We start from the raw sequence: 9,552 nt of genomic DNA on the forward strand, positions 1-9,552 counted from the left end.
GCTTGGCTGCTATAAAGACGAGAAACAGAGAGACGGAGCTGTTGAAGAAGAGCTTCATGTGTGCCTTTCTTCCGTTTCTGCCAGGATATCAACAAGTAACTGAGTACGCATCAATAAATGAAGAGACTTCAATGATCATCGTAAATGCTGTATTGTGCTACAATGTGACATTTTGTAACTTTTAGGTATTCGTGTGCCACAGGATTTTTTTATTGTAAAAAATGTGCAGCGGTTGAAAAACTCTGATTTATTCCACGCGATGGGTCTTTAGATGCCGGCTGAGTGGAAAGATTGTCTGCGTCCCCAGAGACTTCCTGCAGCAGGAAAGCATTGACTGATATAGGGGGTTCAAGGAAGTTAGAAAAACAGCCCAAACATGACTACTTCAGTCTCTAGCTAGCTCAAATGAACAAACAATATGTTGCATTACAATAATTCTGCATACTAAAGATATAGCACTAAATACACTTCATGTAGAAGAGTGGCACATATATTGTTTGATAAGGATCCCATACATTTGGTTATATATCAAATATGACCAAGATATGGATTGGATTATACATTTGCTTTCAGGTAGAAACTTTTCATGTTACTCAACGGCTGACTAATGTGCTGGTACTTTTATATCAGCTCTAAACTATAAGGAGCCACTATACTTTGAACCCCTCGCGCTCTACTGAAGAACTGTGTCTTTAGAACAGTTTGCAGGTCGTGCTTTATGTCCAACTGTTACAGTTAAAGGCAGCTCAGTCCCTCAGTGCTGCTTCTGGGACTTTTGTAGGATGCACATTTCAAAGACTATTTTGTAAGTTAAGAACTAATACCATAAAGTTCAGGTAACAGAAAATAGTGGGGCGGTGGGATAATTAGACGTCTAACTCTTTCTAAACTGCTTTTTATTATGAACATACAATTACATTGTAATATTGAACAAAAGAAAAGAGACATTTTGTGTGTAGTCCTATGCCGTTATGGTTCTCAAAAAGAAAAAATCAGTATGTCAGACTTTACTCTTTTTTTTAATTAAATCAAAAATCAAAATCGGGCAAGAAAATTGCAATCGGGGCGATTTGTTACATCAAATTATTTCCTACTTCCATACCATTGCTGTTTCAATATGGCAGCAAGCTCTTTGCACTGCAGACAACATTCAGCAGTGCATTCCTATAATGAAAGGGTTTTCAATTTATTCCTTACAAGATATGCCGTCAGTCTCAATCTGCTCAAAATACAAATCCACCAGCTAGAGGAATAATAATATCATCCATCTTGCACCGAGAATAACATTTTTGTCTGGCCCTAAAAAAGCTTCAAAATAAATGTGCAAAATTGCAAATAGCTGATAAGAGTTTAATATATAATTATATGTTCCTTCCGGACACTATCAACGTAATGAATAAGATATCCATGGGAATGTCATTGAGTGCAGTACTCTTGGCCGCAGCAGCTTTAGTGATGACAGGTGTTTGACCGTCTGTATAAGGGCCATCACTGGAATAACATTCAGACTCAGAGATACAGAAGTTATGACTTTGAGGAATGGCAAACAGAAATAGGAATACACAAACTGAAAATGCAACCATCCCGGAGACTAAACAAATGGCCTTAAATTCAAGCTTCCTGCCTTTGATAAGAAAGAATAATTTTCAAATTCAAAGAACACTGAAGCTGTGAATCGAGTGAGCTTAGTATTTTGAAAATACTACAAGATGTCTTGAGCTTCAACTGGAAATGTGAAGCTCAGGAAACACCGGGACTATTTCTAAACAGTAGATGAAGACAAAACTCTCTTTGAACCAAATTACCCAATTTCCATTTTCATTTGTCACACTCTGGGATTGAGCTGGGCCACAATAATCCATCACCATAGTAGCACATGGATGTCCCTGATTGGTGCAGGGCCTATTAGACAGGCCCGATGCAGTCCGAACAGGTTGAGAGGGCAGATGGGACCATGGTGATGTATTATGCATGGGGAAGAACCCTGCTCTGGAGGGCCAGCTGAGCCTCCAGTCGGAGAGGGGCAGACTGACCCAGGCGGACCCATCACACACTGGCTCCCTCTCTAGCCCCTCCCACCAGTCCGCAGAGACTGTGCGCAGCCTGTGCTGTTCCATGACCCTGGGCAGAGGTCCAGCCCTATTGGCTAATACATGTGGAAGTCAGTCCTTTGTGTTGAAATATTCATTTGCAGACAGGATGTGCTTTTAATATGATGCAGCATTAGGTATGCAGTCCACACTGGCTGTCGATAGGGGGGTGACTACCTTTGCAGCATTGATTGTCTTTTGGCTGCATTAGTACAAGCGGTGAGCACATTATTTACATTTCATCAATTAAAAAAGTTGATACATGTTATACACATGAATGGCATGGGCATGTTATGAAACAGATGCTTATTTACACATCCAGCAGACATGGAGCTACATTATCTTTGGAGTTTCATGAGAGCACTGACACAAGAGTACAGCAGTCCAGTTGTGAGCGGTCAAACCAAAACAAGCATAACGATAGCAGAGTGGCTTGCCTGTTGGCTGTTAAGCGTATTCAGAAAAGACGCTATATAAGTTTGAATTATTATCAGTATAAGTTACTTTTACATGACGTTTCATTTTCTCATCTATTCGTATTAAAATATTGATTAGTGCAGCTGTAAGGCAACATTACTATTCATTTACATCTATTCAACACGTGTTTTTAGGGACATCAATTATACTGAATCCATGTCACTGAGTTCAGCGGGAGACTTTGTAAATCTACAATACGTACCAGCGAAGCGAAGTTTGTGCATTACACAGCCAAAGAATATTGATCCTCTCAGAAGAGCCGGCAACGCCAGCACTATTGATTTGTGTTTGAAACACATTAGAAAAGGCTTAAAAAGGCTGCCTTTTTGTGAAAATGTCATTACATGAAATATTGATCCGATATCTTCCTGTATTCATTGTTTTTAGCTCAAGAATTTTGTGCAAGTTTGTTCCTGTAAAAAAAAAAAAGAGGACATGAATCTGCTTTGCTTTTTCAGTCAGAGCCGAGTGGAGGTCAGAGGGGGTCAGATAGATCTTATTTATCAGTGTTTCCATTCAGTCACTGTCAAAGTCACCTTTAATGGCCTCCACATCCCCCCTGCACTCAAACTCTCCATTTCTCTCCCCCCGCCCCCCTCCGCTGATGACTGACAGCACAGCTAATGTAGTCACAGCTGGGTACAGCACGGAAAGGGGAGATAGAGAGAGGGTCTGCGGCAAAAGCTCAGCAGCCAATCTCCTCCCAGCTTGACTGCAGGATACACACCAGATGGGCCCTTGGAGGAAAAGAAAGATCCTCACAGAGCGGCTCTGCAGTGAGCAGTCTGTTGTGGGAAAATAGTGGTGGCTTGTTAAAATTGCCATGTTTTAATAATGTTCTGAGAAAGTTGAGAAAGGTGAAGGAGGATTGGAGACCCTTTATTCAGAGATTTGTCGTCAACTACCTCAGGTGGTGTGATGCACACTGCAGAGCGGCAGGGGATCCATCGAGGTGGAAGTAAAGAGGCAAACCGTGTCTTTCAATCACAGCAACAACTTTTACAAGAGGGAAACGTCTCACATAAAAGTATTTAAATCATCCAGTGGTCGTCTGTTGAGCGTTTATTTCCAGGGATCCATGCCAAGTCTTGGATATTGAAGATAAATTATTTATAATCATTTCAAACCAAATTTGACAATCATAATAATCGGTTTAATCCTTAGGTACAATCATTTAATTTTCAAATTTGAACCAGGGTCAGCAACCTCTATATGCAGGTCAACAATACATATTTTTTCTGTTGTTGATAAACAAATCATTTAATTGTGTGTTAGTTGTGTTTTTGAAAAGGAATTGCTTAACGTTTTGGCATTTGACGAACTGGGGACGTCATTTGGCGTCGTGTTGAACTGTCAAACAACTGTCCATTTAATATATGAATACACTTTTTATTAGGGCTGTGAAACGATTAAAATTTTTAATCGGATTAATCACAGGTTTTTGTGGATTAATCATGATTAATCACATATTACCGATATTCTCGGTATATTTTGTGAGAACATAGAGATTTATGACAAAAGACGGATATATACATTTATACATTCTTCTATACAATGGTGCTGCAACTCAGCAGTTATTTAGCAGTTTTCTTCCATATGGAACATTAATACATCTTCATCCTAAACAGAATGTTTAACCCTCCTTTTACCTTTCGGGTCAATTTGACCCCATTCAATGTTTAATGTCGGTGTTCTTTGGGGTCAATTTGATCCCAGGCTGTTTTTCACTGTGTCAAACATATCAGAAATATCAACTTTTTTATTTATTTAAAGGGCTATTTAGGTAGTCAACAAACAAACATAAAGTATCTCACACTTAAACTTGGGAAGCAATATTAATTCTAATAATTTTCTGGAGGTTTTAATTGCTGGGGTCAAATTGACCCTGAGGGTAAAATATGTTCGTAAATGTAAAGGTAACAGGAGGGTTAAACAGAGCATTTTTCTCTTGTTTGTCAACCATTAACTCCACCATGATACAATCTAAAGGTGGACAGATTGACAAGTGACTTTTTTTTTGCTCGGTCCCGATGCGCGCGCATGGAGCTCTGTGGCGCGCCAGACGGAGATCGATAAGTGTTAACGCAACGCGAAGAGACAGACATGACATGCTGCTGTGGAGATACGATCAACAACAGACGTTTAGTTTAATAAAAGAACAAAGACGTGCGATAGAGAACATGTCAGGGGGCGGGCCAATCTTTTTAATGTCATGCGATCTACCGACACTACGCCGCGATCGACTGGCAGGTCGCGATCGACGTGTTGAGACCCTGATCTACAGGAAGTAAAAGTCGTAACAAGGTTTCCGTAGGTGAACCTGCGGAAGGATCATTACCGATGAACAGACCGTCTGCATGAGAGCGGACAGAGTTCAGATTGAAGTGGTGGATTGGAAGCTCATTTTACAAGTGACTTTTTTTTCGTCCCGACGACCAACAACAGACGGATTGGAAGCTCATTCTGCGCATGCGTTAAATGCGTTAAAAAAAAAAAACTAGTTAAACCTGTAATTGAATTAACTGAGTTAACGTGTTATTTTTCACAGCACAACTTTTTATATATCATTGATACAATTTCAAGGTTTTCCACGACCACAAAAACCCTCCTGTTGCCATTATGAATGTGTTCTGCAGGCCTCACTGATGGACAGATGTTTTGTGACCTTTTCCTTGCGCCATGACTTAAACCCAAAGGTCAACGTTCAAAGGACTGCTGACAGAATGAGAGGTACCTGGGCTGGAAATGAATTAACAAGACAGTCTGCTGTGTTGCTGAAAGAAAGATGGCTACCTGTGGATTAGAGCGAGAATGAGAGATGAAGTGATAACGTGAAGAAGAAGAAAAAGGAGAAAGGAGCGTTCAATGTCAGTCGGCAGTCACTGACTCAGTCGTCCCCACGTCTCCTGTGCAAAAGCGTTTTGTTTTTAGCTTTGAACATTAACACGATTTGTAACCTCACAGAGAAATAGACGAGAGAATCAAAGTAGACAGCAATGCTAAGTAGATATTTTAGTTTGGATCTGTGTGGTAACCCAGCTTAGGTTTGGATCAACGAGAACACATCAAAATGTCCAACTGGCAATCACTTAAAACCTTGCCACATTGTTGTGGATTACAGTTCGTGACTATTGTGATTCAGCAACAGCTGTTACATTATAGCTCAGACAGGGCCTCCTTCAGCACAAATACATTTGTATCTAAGCGAGAGAGTAGAAACCACACTGGAACCAACGAACACGACAAGCATATGTGCAATAAATTGCAAACGGCTCAATCACACTGGCGACACCGCCACTTCAGCTGGCAGCAGACTCCCCTCCCCTAATTGGAGCGCGAAGGAGCCCAGCCTCTCATCTCCTCCTCTTCCATCACAAAGGTTAGGGGAAAGTATCGACAAGAAAAATGAGCAAAACAAGAGAGAACGAGAAGGAGATGTCGGAGAGAGGAATGTCGTGCCTAGTGGAAGCCCGCCCAACGCTATGTTCAGTGTATCGGTCGTTGTACTGAAGGAATTTAAGTGGCAATTGACTCTGACAGAGGAAATGTAACCTTGTTGTTGCACCCCTATTACACAAAGTCAATATTTTCATTTCATCTGAGGCCCTTTGCCGGAGCCGCTCGGAAATAGCATTCTGTATCTTCACAAACAATTTGCACCGGTGCAAAATGAAGCATGCAGTCGACTCCTCCACTCCCAGCCTGCCAGGTACCGGCAAACACCAGGATGTGCTCCGTTTTGTGATTTCACAAATTCATGGGCCTTTTTTTGCCCTTTCTTCTCTAAGAGCACATTATCCAGCAATTTATAAAGTCGATTACATGCGTCTTCACTGAACAACTAATGGGTATTTTTTAAACTGATAATCCCTCAATCCTTTTTTTTTTTTTTAAGTAATTAATAATTGAATCTATAAGAAAACCACCCATGGCAACATAACCATGTTATTTTGACAGAAGAGGCTGCCACGACTGACCACAATCAATGTATCCAACTATATTACAGAGAAGTTGATTAATCTAAATGATTAAATGACTTTCATTTTATTTTGACAAACTATAGCCATTGGATAATGAAACAAAAAACAAAAACACATTACCCTTGAAATCCCTTGATAGAAATATAGATATTGTAATAGAGTATGACTAAATACAGGCCAGTGCCATGATCACACCAGAAAAGTGTCATAAAAATATCTTCCCTCAAATATGCGGTGACACTGACTTCATCCCCCCCCCCCCCTCTGTATCCAGCATCCATTTGGTCATGCAATGAGTGTCTTTCTCATCCCACCCGCCTTCCTGAGAGAAACGTAATCTGTTGCTTCTTGTACCTGTGCATCCACAAGAAGGTGCCTCATCAGGGTCATGGACTTCTGCAGCGGCTCCTTCTCGGGAGGAGGAGAGACAGGCTGCTCCTGCTCCAGCGGCTTGGGTCCAGTCACCATGAAGCTTGCAATCTGGTCATTCAAGCTGTTCAGAGATTGCACCGCTACAGGAAAACACAACGATGAAATCAGTTAGCAGAGATCAGTTGTTCTGTTTGGATTGGTTGTTAATCTAGTGGGTTTACAAAAGTCAATTAAAGAGCAAAGAGTACAGCTTTTTACATGTCCAACCTATCGTGAGTGCAGGCAGGCTTAAGAGTGTAAAAAATGCTTTCAAAAGAAGAGCACCGTCACATACACACTGACACGCAGCACACACAACACACGGACACACCCTCACACACTTCCTTTGTTGGTGGACTGCCAGCCTCTTTCTGAGCAGGATCCACAGAGATAACACTGGGAGAAAATGGTTTCCTACTATCACACTGTCACGGACTTTCTCTGTCAAGGCCCCCTCTGGTTCAGAATGTTCCATGTGGGCCTGAGAGCCATCCTGTTTTGTTTCCCTGCTCTTGCCTTTGCGTGTCTCTGGCAAACCTCTCCTTCCAGGTTTCCTCTCCAGCTCGGCTTCCACGTTAAGAAATTGCCAGCCCTCCTGCATTTCCTTCTCCTCTCACACACACTCACACACACACACACACACAGACTTCCTCAACCCGCTTCCATTTACAATTAATCCCCTTTAGACTTTGAAAGGTCATCTCGACTATTTCCGAGGCCACCCGCATGGCGGAAATGTTGGATAAATGAAAGTGTGAGAAAAAGCAATTTCCATTATTTTGTGCATTTTAGCAAACGTATCTTTTTTCATGAGCTGCTACACTAACCCCTCATGTCTCATTATCAATCTTTCCAGCATTTAAACTTTGCAAACGTACAGCTTTGTCAGTTAGAAAGGGAGACGCGGTGATCAAGGATTGACCTACTGCCCAGAGGTCATCCGATACGGACTCTGAACCATGAAACCGTGTGTTCTGCTGGAATCATGCACCGGCACATTTCTACCAAATTAAGAAATCCATCCTGCTAAAATCCATAAAGTGAAAGATGATTTTAGGCCAGGGATCTGGATAGGGTCCTATCAGGAATGCAAATATAAAGCCTCTTTTACACACAGAAGCCCAGGGCAACAACAAAAATAAGAGTGTGTAGATTAATGTGTTACATAACTCAAAAATAAATAATCTTTCACCGTGGCTGACATTCTAAGCAAACATGCTTCGAGTAGGACATTTGACAAGTGTGGGCGGGTTGTCGCCTGAGTTCACAGACACTCCAACAGTCTCACCTCTCCAAACGCAGCGCGAACATGCAACCAAGGACAGGACGCCAGCGAGCCTTCTCACACATTGATGTTGTGTTTATGTCCAACTGAGGTTGAATTTAAACACGGCTTTAAAATGCCACCTTTTCTCTTCAACATTTTTTATTTACGTGAAAACTCTAAACGCAAATTAGCAATTAGGTAAGCAGTAGGGCTGCAACAACGAATCCATAAAATCGATAAAAATCGATTATTAAAATAGTTGGCAACGAATTTCATTCTCGATTCTTTGTGTCGCGCGATTATTACGGCGCTCAATAAGTCGCGGAAAATAAAAAGAGTTGAGCGCAGAGCGGCGGAGGAGGAACAATAGCGGAGCGGAGGGAGAGGAAACGGAACGCTGCGTTGTGAGAGCCAATCAGCGCCGAGCTGCTCCTCCGTTGGTGAATCTAATTGGCTGCTGCTGCTCTCTTGGCGCTGGAAGCGGAAGTCATTCACGCAGTCGGAGTGACATTCACGGAGCTGAGTGCGCCTACGGGTGATGTCATGAACCCAGACACCAGGGCGCTAGATGTTACCACATGTGTGGCATTTCCACAAGAAGTATAACGTAGAAAAAGTGGTTATTTATTCCGTGGCAGAAAATATTTTTCCACGGAGCAAAGCAACGGAGATAAGCCACGCCCCCTCACCGACACGTATGACGCAGTTAACCCACAAATAGTCGGCTGAGTAAACTCAGGCGAGTAAAACGCTGTCAGTTCTGTTTGTGACAGGGTTCATCCACATGCTGACCAGTGAACAGGGTTCATCCACATGCTGACCAGTGAACATGGTTCATACACATGCTGACCAATGAACAGGTTCATCCACATGCTGACCAGTGAACAGGGTTCATACACATGCTGACCAGTGAACAGGGTTCATACACATGCTGACCAGTGAACAGGGTTCATCCACATGCTGACCAGTGAACAGGGTTCATCCACATGCTGACCAATGAACAGGGTTCATACACATGCTGACCAGTGAACAGGGTTCATCCACATGCTGACCAGTGAACAGGGTTCATACACATGCTGACCAATGAACAGGTTCATCCACATGCTGACCAGTGGATCTCCAGGACTTTAAACCACATGTCCATGATTAAACATGTTGTGAAAACTCTGTGTATACATGAACAAGTTTGAAGATGTAGTATTTAAACTAACAATGAGAATTCCAAAGCATACTGTATATATTCCGTGCAAATTAACATTTGAATATAACACATTTGCATTACTTTTCCAAAAAATTTAGATTTTATTTTTTTAGATTACTTTCAATT

The 9,552-nt window shown here is 41.9% G+C and overlaps 1 protein-coding gene across 1 annotated transcript in view; it reads right to left on the reverse strand.

The window, feature by feature from the left end:
• LOC130199088 (kazrin-like) overlaps positions 1-6,916 on the reverse strand; it is a 153,594-nt gene extending 146,678 nt beyond the window's left edge. Inside the window, exon 1 of the mRNA XM_056422300.1 lies at positions 6,902-6,916. The gene's annotated coding sequence lies outside the window, so the exon portion shown is untranslated. The remainder of the gene's footprint in view (positions 1-6,901) is intronic.
• Between the last annotated feature and the right edge of the window lie 2,636 nt (positions 6,917-9,552).

Source organism: Pseudoliparis swirei, chromosome 9 (assembly GCF_029220125.1).
Source record: "Pseudoliparis swirei isolate HS2019 ecotype Mariana Trench chromosome 9, NWPU_hadal_v1, whole genome shotgun sequence".
In the NCBI taxonomy this organism is placed as follows: Eukaryota; Metazoa; Chordata; class Actinopteri; order Perciformes; family Liparidae; genus Pseudoliparis; species Pseudoliparis swirei.